Below are 10,127 nucleotides of genomic sequence, written 5' to 3'. Positions count from 1 at the left end.
GATGGACTCACCTTCGTTTACACGAATCCACGTTGGATCGTGCAACGGTCGTTTCGAGATCTATGCAAATAGTGAATGTAGATTCTTCTTTAAGGTACGATGTGGCGGTCAGAAAAATAATCCGAACAGCACGACAAGAATAATAATTAAAAATACAAATTTATATAATAAAAGAATAAATATTTTTTTTAAAAAATGGTATAAAAATTTTAAATATAATATATTTAATAATTATTTGATAATTTTGGTTGAGACGTCTCATTAACAAAAAAAAATTAACGTTTATTAAAGAAGATAAATTCAAACTTTTATAAACTGGACAACTATAAAAACAAAATAAATAGAACTTTTATTTGAGTAGTTATTTTATAAAATTAATATAGCAAGCAGTTCTATTTATGTTAAAAAAATTCAAAATCAAAATAAGATGGAAATTAAGAAGAAGTCATATAGAAAGATGTGTGGCCATGTAGAAGGTTGGACTCCTTTTATTTTTCAGAAATAAAAAGGACAAAATTCCATAGATCCTAAAATTGTGATATTTTTTTTATCGAATTTTCTTCTTTTTTTTTTTTTTTTTGGTAAATCGGCAGCTCACACATCGAATTTTCTTCATCGCCATCAATTTTCTCATCTCATACCTGCAATATTTTTTCAATTAGAAAACTAAATACTTAAGTTTTCTCCCTACTCCACTTTCTTCCCATATTTTGACATCTTCTCCTCTTTTTAGCCCTTGCTCTTTCTCCTGGCCAAAAAGTTTAAACAATGCTTTACTTTCATATTTCAAATTTTGTTATTTGAAATTATATTACAAGAAATATGATTTTATTTATGGTAAGCTAAGCCCGAGTCAAGCTTAATTATTCGAGTGGTCAGCTCGAAAGAAGCCTAGGCTAAGATTAAATCAAAACCATTTTTACCAAACATAAAATTGATGGAATAGCGATGGGCTCTAGAATGATCATAGATGCCATTTAAATTTAAATGCTATCATTAAATTAGACTCAATGTAAAATTTCAGCAGATTTTTTTTAAATCGTTATTCTTAAATTAAATTATAACATATAGGATGGATCATATGTTGACAAAAAAGAACTTTACAATTACCTAGATTCTATAGAAAATGGAGAATTTTACAATCTTCATTCTTTCTTCTAACAATTAGTTGGATCTTATACAGGATCACCTTCCTTAATTCAATAGAGAGAGAATTCACTTTCTAAAATATTTTTTTCCTATGTATGGTGATTTCCAATATATATAGATATACATGGATTCCTAAAATACTTTTTTCTTAACAAATGAAGACCTACTTTCTTAATCTAGTAGTGAAAGATTTCACTTTCTAAAATATTTGTTTCTTATGCATAGTGATTTTAATATATTTAGATATCTGCAGCTTCCTAAAATATTTTCTTCTAAAATATATGTTTAAGATAATTTTTATTTTAAAAAATATGGATATTTGAGATATTTTTTCTACATTTTTTTTCTGTTTTTTCCATTTAACAGTATAGATAGAGAGATAGACTTTTCTAAAAAAACTGTAAATATTTCAGATGATTTTTTATTTTTTATTTTTAAAAATTTTAAATGGGGATTTAGTTTTCTTTTTTCAGTTTAATAGGCATAGAAAGATTCTATAAAAATTTATCTTAAATTTTTAAAATCATTTATTGAGAAAAAGAAAAATAAAATTAGAAAAGTCCACTGCCATGAGAATTCCAGGCGTGGCACAGAAATAGATATGCTAAGCGGACAAACAAGCAGGTGCTTAATTTTTGCACATTTATGATGAGATGTGAGATTATTAATGATGGCATTTAAGGCGAAGTGTCAGGGCATGTCGGTGACAACAGAAATTTCAAACTCGAAATAATGCTATTAAAATTCCTTGGCAAAAACATAATTTTAATAGTTTATTTATTTATAAGGAATTCTGTACCTATAGTTTTGAAGCAGTTTTTAGATGGATACAATGATGTCAATATAGTTTTTATCTTTGGAGTCTATCGATATCTTCCCAAAAAAAAAAAAAAAATTTTTTTTTTCAGCAACATTAACCATTAACTATATCTCATACAGATCTCAAAATATTTATTTTTTATTTTTATGCATAAATTTTGTAGCAGCAATTATACAACCCAACGGTGCATATTAAAAAAATTATCATTTTTTCGTGCAAAAGATAATAGCTCAATTTTTATCATACTTTGCCTCTTCTTCCGTGCACATCTCACTACCGTTGATGAGAAAATATCTAACATCATATCACCTTCACTCATCATTTTTTTCTAGTGGTCCATAATTCCAGTCACAAATCTTGCTTTTTAAAACTATATATATTTGTATTGCCAATGATCTTAAAAAATGACTAGCTATCGATATAAAAAAAGTTGTGACTCATAGCTCAAAACCACTGCTGCCTCTACTATTGAGACTTGAGGAAATAGAAGTCAAGCAATCAATAGTTGATGATACAAACTCTGGGCTAAATGCTTTGAAACTCTCCGTACCATATATTTCGTATGTCCTGTCAGCTTCGCAATCTTGGAACTATATGCTCCCTAACTCCGGAGTAAGTAGGACTTACGAACTTCAGTTTCTTGTTTCTTTCAGGGGTTGCCGTGACTCCCTGGCTGTATGGCAAAAAAAAAAATAAAAATGATCACACTCATTCACATGCTCATATATTCTACAATCAAACTTTCTCATTTGTTCATATATTCTACAATCAAACTTTCTCATTTGTTGCTATGACTCCCTGGCTGCATCTATCTGATAATAGATAAGTAGAGCCACGCCATGTTCATATATTCTACAGTCAAAACTTTCTCATTTGTTGCAGTTACTCTCATGGGCAAGAGTGAGAGGCGGCAGGACTCCAATGCTCACCCTGCTTCCTCTCCGTCTCCGTGGGCCCATGCAGAAGACTTTGGAGGGTTGTCGCGTTCGCACCGACAACGCTGTCGTACGTCTACGTGAGATGGATTTAAAGCGTTGGGCCCACCGGATCACTCCAAGCGTGGTAGGTTAAATTACGTTAGAATTCTGGATCTACACGAATTCTATCCATGCATCGCATGTGTGACGTAAGGTCAATACTTGACCCATTTGAGTATAAATTTTTTGATCCGTTTAAAAAATAAGTTGAATTTAAATTGATAGATTGCTATATTTGATTCGATCCAACCTGATTGCCACACGGTATAGAAATCGTTGCTATGTTTTCAAACTAACTTGAGTTTTTTAGGTTAAATTCGGTGGGCTCTGCCTCGGTATACTAAATTTGGGGTAGGGTTTGAAATTTTGGTTCACATCTATATGGTTGGACTTTCAAGATGTGGAGGCATCGTAACCTAGGCTATTGCGTTTGTTATTTTTGTCAACGAGTTACACAACAAGGGCACTGCTCCTTGATATCCCTAGACCCTCGAGATGCCTATGAATATAGGATTAGAAGATTTTAGACCTAATTGTACAATTATCAAAAGATTTTGAAGGGTGAAGTGTTTGACGCTCTCTAATTGTTTGGGATCATGGAAACATCAAAACTAGCCTTGTGCTTTGTACTTGCATGTGTACAACCATTTTCTTGTTTTAGTCTACTTGTAGCTTACGAATGCCACGCTGGGAACCAAGTCTTCAAAATGTGCAGGCCATTTCAATACCCTAGAATGAGTCCCAATCTGATTACCTAACCATTAAACAACTTTGCAGAAATCCATTTTTTTCCACAGAATGGACTTAATGATTCCATATCCTCCTTTGAGGTCACCTCTCTTGTAACATCTTGCTTAACTTCATTTCTTTAATGAAGAATGTACATCAACTGAATTTTAATACTAGTTTCCTTCGACAGTTATATGATATCATGTTCTTTCGATTTAGGGAGTGAACAGAATATACCATTAACCAAATATCCATATGCTCAAGACTTAGCAATTTAAATGTTTTCTTTCTCCGCAACAAGCCCATATACAAAGCAAATAGATGGCTACAATGTAGGTGAGCCGGCCATCGACCGCATTATAAAATAGTAGGTGCTTGCTTGCTGCTTTGTTGGCATCACCAAGGAAAATGCTTGCCAAAAGATTTGGGTGACATCCTTCACGCGAAAGAATGATTCTTCTTCTTTCGCTACATCAACTGTTGGATCACACAATAGCTGCTTCGAGAGCTCTGCAGGTAGATTAAAAAAAAATTGAAGTGCTTTGAAACCTGTGCAAGATACGATTCAACAGCTAATATTGTGAAAGAAGATCCATCGCATGAAAGGTACAACCTCGACCCAGTTGGCAAAGGCACTCTCCATTAAGAATTCTTAAACATGCAACAATTTTATTATACAAGTTGAACGCATGGTTGCCAATAACCCACCTTACTTCAGGTGCTTGAATGTCCTGGTCTGCTGTTGAATTTAGAATGCAGCCAATCATGAAACCGAACACGGGGAAGTTTGAATCTATTAATTGGGATTGGGGTCTTTTTTTTTTTTTTTTCTCTATTTGAACTTTGGGATTGGGTCTTCGATCCATTGATATGTAGGATAGCATGATTAATAACTCGGGACTGTACTCTGATATTTTAGGGATGGTGAAATCCCAAGCTAAGTGGGATTTCATGCAACAATATCATGCTTGGGCATTCAAGAGTCCTACACATTAAATGTTGATGTTATTTCCTGGGCTGAGAGTCTTAGACTCATGACTGAGATAAATTAAGGCGTTGTAAGGTCCTTTGACTTGTTGGTCGATGTCCCTCGTGCCATACAATGACGGCATATTGATGGATTGATGCATATGTTTGCTGCGAAGGTAGTAGATGGATACTATAGTTTGTGTTTTACTTTGAGAGAGAGAGAGAGAGGAAAGAAAAAATCGACATAATAAACTAAGAACCTCGAAAGAGAGTCTATTACACATTCTAAACTAGAGTCGATTGGATTTGACATATTTCAATTGAGTTGAAACAAACTCAAACTAAACTCCAGGCATGCAAGTGACGACCATGCCCGCCTAACTTACTGATAGTATGTGGGAAAAATGTTACATGGCAAGAAGTGATAAAGGATATATTTTATTAAAATAGTTTGGCTTTTGTGAGTTGGAGCTTTGCCCCAATAGTCGTTTCTCTTTGCTCAGCAATGAAAGATTCTGGCTTCAAGTCTTAGATGTTTGTCTTTATCAAGCAAGACTAGTAGGTAGTGCTATATATTTTTTTTTTAAAAAAAAGAATTTGGAGCTCTAAAACATTGGATGTAGCAAATAGATCTGTATATCATGTGGCGAGGGGATTAGCATCATTCATAGGAATCGATGTAATACATCGAGTGTAGGTATAGTTGGATATTGAATTGCAAAGCCAACAACTTTTCATGTGTATTAATGGGTGCTCTGAAACATTTTGTAATTAGACTTGACAAAACCCTAAGGTAGGCATGAAGAAGATATTATTTTTCTCTTTGTTCTCTCTTTCTATGCATGCGTGCGTGCTTTGGAAAAAGAATTCTTGGCCACCTCAATCATAACTGACTGGCACCCGATGCCAATATCTGGCTCGCTGATTGGCAGATTCCAGCATGTCAAAACAAAGATCCATGCATGTCATGCCATGTCATGATAGACAAAAAAGAGCAGCACGAAGGATTAAAAATAAATTAATGTCTCTATATTACTGTGTGTCTACAGATGAAGGAAATATCTATAAAAGGTTTCTTGTTTCAACGCCTTCATAATCATTTTGTCGAAGAGCTTTTAAATCCTATATCCATCCAAGCTCTGCAACTATGGTTAGTTTAGGACAAAGGCAGGTAGTGTCTCATTATTTATTATTACATGAGCAACCATTTCTTTCATGTATTGCTGCTCTTGCTATAAAAAATTATCTAGAAGGGCGTGTCTAACATCCAATCCTTAGCCGAGCCGATGCAAATTTATCTACATCTTTCTGTCTTCTAGTCATGGAGAAGACTATATAGATGCCCACATCCACTTAGTTTGGGAAGAAAGGTAGCCATAAATTTAGATGTTTTATTTGGTTAGTGACAAGTGTCATTATTTATAAACTTTATTGCACCAAGAGTGGTTGTAATAATGGATTAGAAGATAGGAGAAGAGAGTTATTAAAGATATATATATCATACATAAATTAGAATAATTGGATTAAGACTGAGAAAAACTTTATACTATCTGTGAATTCAGCGTATAGTATGGTATGCTGCATTTTCGGATGAACATGGTACAAGAGAATGAAAACTTCATGCTTTTGTTGACCTGCGAATCCAACTACCAACAGATAATTATAGGACGACCAACCATGTCCAATTCATTTATAGTATTTTTCATTTTCAAATGAGGGAAGCTACGGGAATATGCCATGGTAGCTACTTGAAAGATCCGCTTACTATATATTGACTTGTATGCAGATTTTTATTTCTTTCTTTCTTTCATTGTTTTTTGAAAGATGGTTGGTGCCAAGAATTTTGAAAGATGTGGTGAGATAAGCCAAATAGATAACCTGAAGTTTTATACTAGAAATGAATTGGTGATAGCCTTCTTATCCTTGCTGTCTTGCGAGCCGGTGTGGTTTAAGGTCATTCTAGAAACTCAATGCGTGTAGAAAAATAATGAAGTGATCTACATGGTAAAAAGTTTAAAAAGTGATTCAGAAAAATGACAGCATTTGCTTGCTTGTCGATAAGAAAGTAAAACAAAATATCGAGCCATTGAGTGCTTGCTAGGATGGTATTACCTCTCGTTCTTCAAACAAAAGATAAGATAAATATATGATTCCTAATACCATCAATCTTTGCTTCGACCCTCCTATCAGCAAAATTCCAACTTTATGAACTTGATTTGTTCTGCTTGGAGGACTGGGCATGATATAGATGGAATAGGATGGGTACAAAAGTGGATTGGGTTAGAGCTCCTCTATTGAGGCATCCTAGGCTCTTAGCACTCATGAAGCTCAGCAAGATATCTGAATAATAGGAATTCAGTGGCCAAGGAGGTAGCCAAGTATCTCTCTGACCTCCCAATGAAAATAAGGATTTGATCCCAAATCTTTTTTATCACATGATAACCTTTTTTTTTTTTTTTAATCCCTAACCCTCCAAACTCCGATAAAGATGAGATTTGATCTCAAGTTATTCAATTCAATTGTCAAAAACTTTAGCAGCTTGGAAATTAAGCTAGCACCTTCATCTATCAAATATTTCACCAACTTGATAAATTAGCATCTCCATAGCCTAGTTTCCAACACAAATGAACCAAAGAAGGGGCTCTTCCTTTTTGGTGAGATAACAAATGATTAACTGTTAAATTATCTTAACATTACTTGCTAAATGGAAAACTCTACTATACATGTCTCTTGCCATGCTTTTTCTCCTTTGTCAATTTGTTTTACATGACAATGTTCCTCTAGTGGTTATTTTAAAGATTTTTTTATTAGGACTCGATAAGATTGATGATTCGGAGGCATTTGGAGCAAAATGTTTCCTTTCCACCTTTTTCGTGGTGTAATTGATGTCATCAAATTATAATCATTTAGTTTGATCCAACTACTATCAATGACTTCAAAAAGGTAGTGGTCTCAGAAAAGGGACATCAAAAAGGGTTTACCATGCAACGACATTCTGACCCCGATGCACCTGGTCCAGGGCTCTTTAGATCGTTATCAAAGGCATGAGAATGTTTAATAAAGTAACAACTTCCCTCGTAGCGAGTGCAGTCTTTTTCACAATGATCTTATTTAAAAAGAGTTTCTACCTTACACGCATGACATACTACCTTTCTCTTTCTTTACCATTTTATTTGGGCCCCTCTAGCATTAACCCTTCCCACAATTAAAAAAAACAACAACTAGGAGATCCAATCGGGACTGGAGAGAGAGAGAGAGAGAGAGAGAGAGAGAGGGAGAGGGAGAGGGAGGGAGAATTATCGTCAACAAAAAAAAAAAAATGATGAAATACTTCATACTTGGTTGGAATTTTTTAAAAAAATATATGAGAAAGTAGCTTTCTCATGAAATAAAATTTTCATATTTTATAAAAAAAATCTATGTAAAATATTTAAGAGTCCAATTTTCACCAATTTGGAATTGGGGCAATTTTTTTTTTTAAAAATGCTCTTAAGCTTTCAAATAGAAAATGGTCAGATCTTTTCCTTTATTAAAGGCATAACAGGTATTTTACATATCTTTTCTAGAAAGATAAGTCATTCTAAAATGTGTCGCTTTTCTATAGTCAACCAAGCAAGCAAAAATCACTCATTTAGATTATATATTTAAGCATCAAGCGAAGAAAAATTCATCCTCCAAACCAAATAAGTCCTTAAAAGGCCCATCTCTTCCTAAATATACATTCTATTGATTTATTCAAGATGTTATAATTCTAGTTGCCGTCTCAAATAAAAAAAAAAAGAAGGAAGGTGGCCGGTTTCATCTAGGGAGGGCACACATGACAATCGTTGATGCCAGTCAAGAGTGGCAGCCAAAATCAATCTCAAATGATCAAGTTTGTGTGGCATTGTAATCTTCTTCTTTTCTTTTTTTTGTTTTTTTTTGCGGATGAGTCTTAGTCCGTGTACAATTCTTTAAATATTAGGCAGTTGCCTATGTATTTTTCCTAAACTCTTTTAGGCTGTTGCTCGTTTTCTCGATGGTCTCTTGGAATTATATGAATAAGTCCATGCTTCTACAAGTTGGTGATGCTAATGCTGAAACCAGCCATCATGCAGCCATGCTGGCTTACACTGTTTGCTTTCTAATAATAATAATAAAAAAGAAAACCACAAACCTTTTTTATTTCGAAAAGCCATCAAGGATCATCACAAGGTACGCCTGTTGTGGTGTCATCTGGTTACAAAAGGTACGGCGTAGATCAGAAATTCGCACGGTTTAGGATTTAAAGCATATTAATTAAACTCATTTCAGAAGATCTCTGTGGTCTGAGGACCAGCTTCTTTCAGTCAATTGGCAGGGCATATCCCGGACCTGGCCCACTGGCTTCTAGATCTCAAGAAGAATCTGTATATCTGCACTGACTTCCAGGTATTATGAAGAACCTCTATGGATAAGACAACACCACGTATGGTGACGCCTGCCTCAAGCTTACTTAGAGAGAATCTAATCTCCCTTTGTTTCTGACCCTGCTAAGATGACCAATTATACTTGGCCTCCAAGGCTGGACTTGAACTATTTCCATCCGCGAGAAGACTCCGAGCACTTTCGCTGCTGTAAGATTCTCAGAGCAGCCTTCCCTATCCATGGCCCCAGGAATATCCCAGCAAATGGACTTGTGGATGGTCATATGAAATGGAAGGTGCATTCCAGTTGCCAGGTATCTTCCTTACCGGCCAGGTTCATAGGCCTAGGATGGAAGATGGAAAGATCTGTGTACCAATCAACAAATATTCTTGTGCCGTGTACCAGTGGCATTTTGAAGGGTCAAAGATTACTTGTGTTGGTATAGCTTGGACTGTTCCATCAACCCTTCTTGTTGGGATGGTCATATAGATAGACATACTAAATTAACCTCACAGAATATCTGATGAGATAGCAGCATCCATGTATAGGAGTTTCCAATGGAGTTGGGCAAGCGCATGGCCCAAACATCTGAATTTATCTTGAATCCACTTTCAGCAATGGATTCTGTGGATTAGCAAAGTTGACTGCAGGAAGCATGAGAACGATAAAATAATCAACAGTGCTTTGAAAGATGGAATTAAATTATAAAAGCTAGTAAATTCTAGCCAAATGCTACGTAAAGATTTGGAGAAGTTAGTTAGGGGATCAGCTTAGCTCTTATCTTCCAAGAACAAAGACTAGTTTATGGTAGGATGGTGGCGTTTGTAGCGGACCAAGAAGAACACCATGTTGATCTAATCAGTCTTGATCTGCATAGGCTAGCTGCAGATATAGAATCAGAAGCTAAACCAACTTTGAGAGATTATCGAAGGAGATTACAGTAAGCGATCATTTAGCTAGATGATTTGCCAAACTTCTTCGCAAGAATTGAACAAGGAGAGATGAAGTGATGGCAGGTAAACTACACATTTTATTCTAAAACTACCATTAAACAACTAAAGTCTGCCAATATAAGTCCTGCTTTTATTTGATACCAG

The sequence above is a fragment of the Phoenix dactylifera genome, chromosome 17 (genome assembly GCF_009389715.1).
Source record: "Phoenix dactylifera cultivar Barhee BC4 chromosome 17, palm_55x_up_171113_PBpolish2nd_filt_p, whole genome shotgun sequence".
NCBI classification, from domain to species: Eukaryota; Viridiplantae; Streptophyta; class Magnoliopsida; order Arecales; family Arecaceae; genus Phoenix; species Phoenix dactylifera.
Note: the sequence above shows the minus strand (reverse complement) of the source record.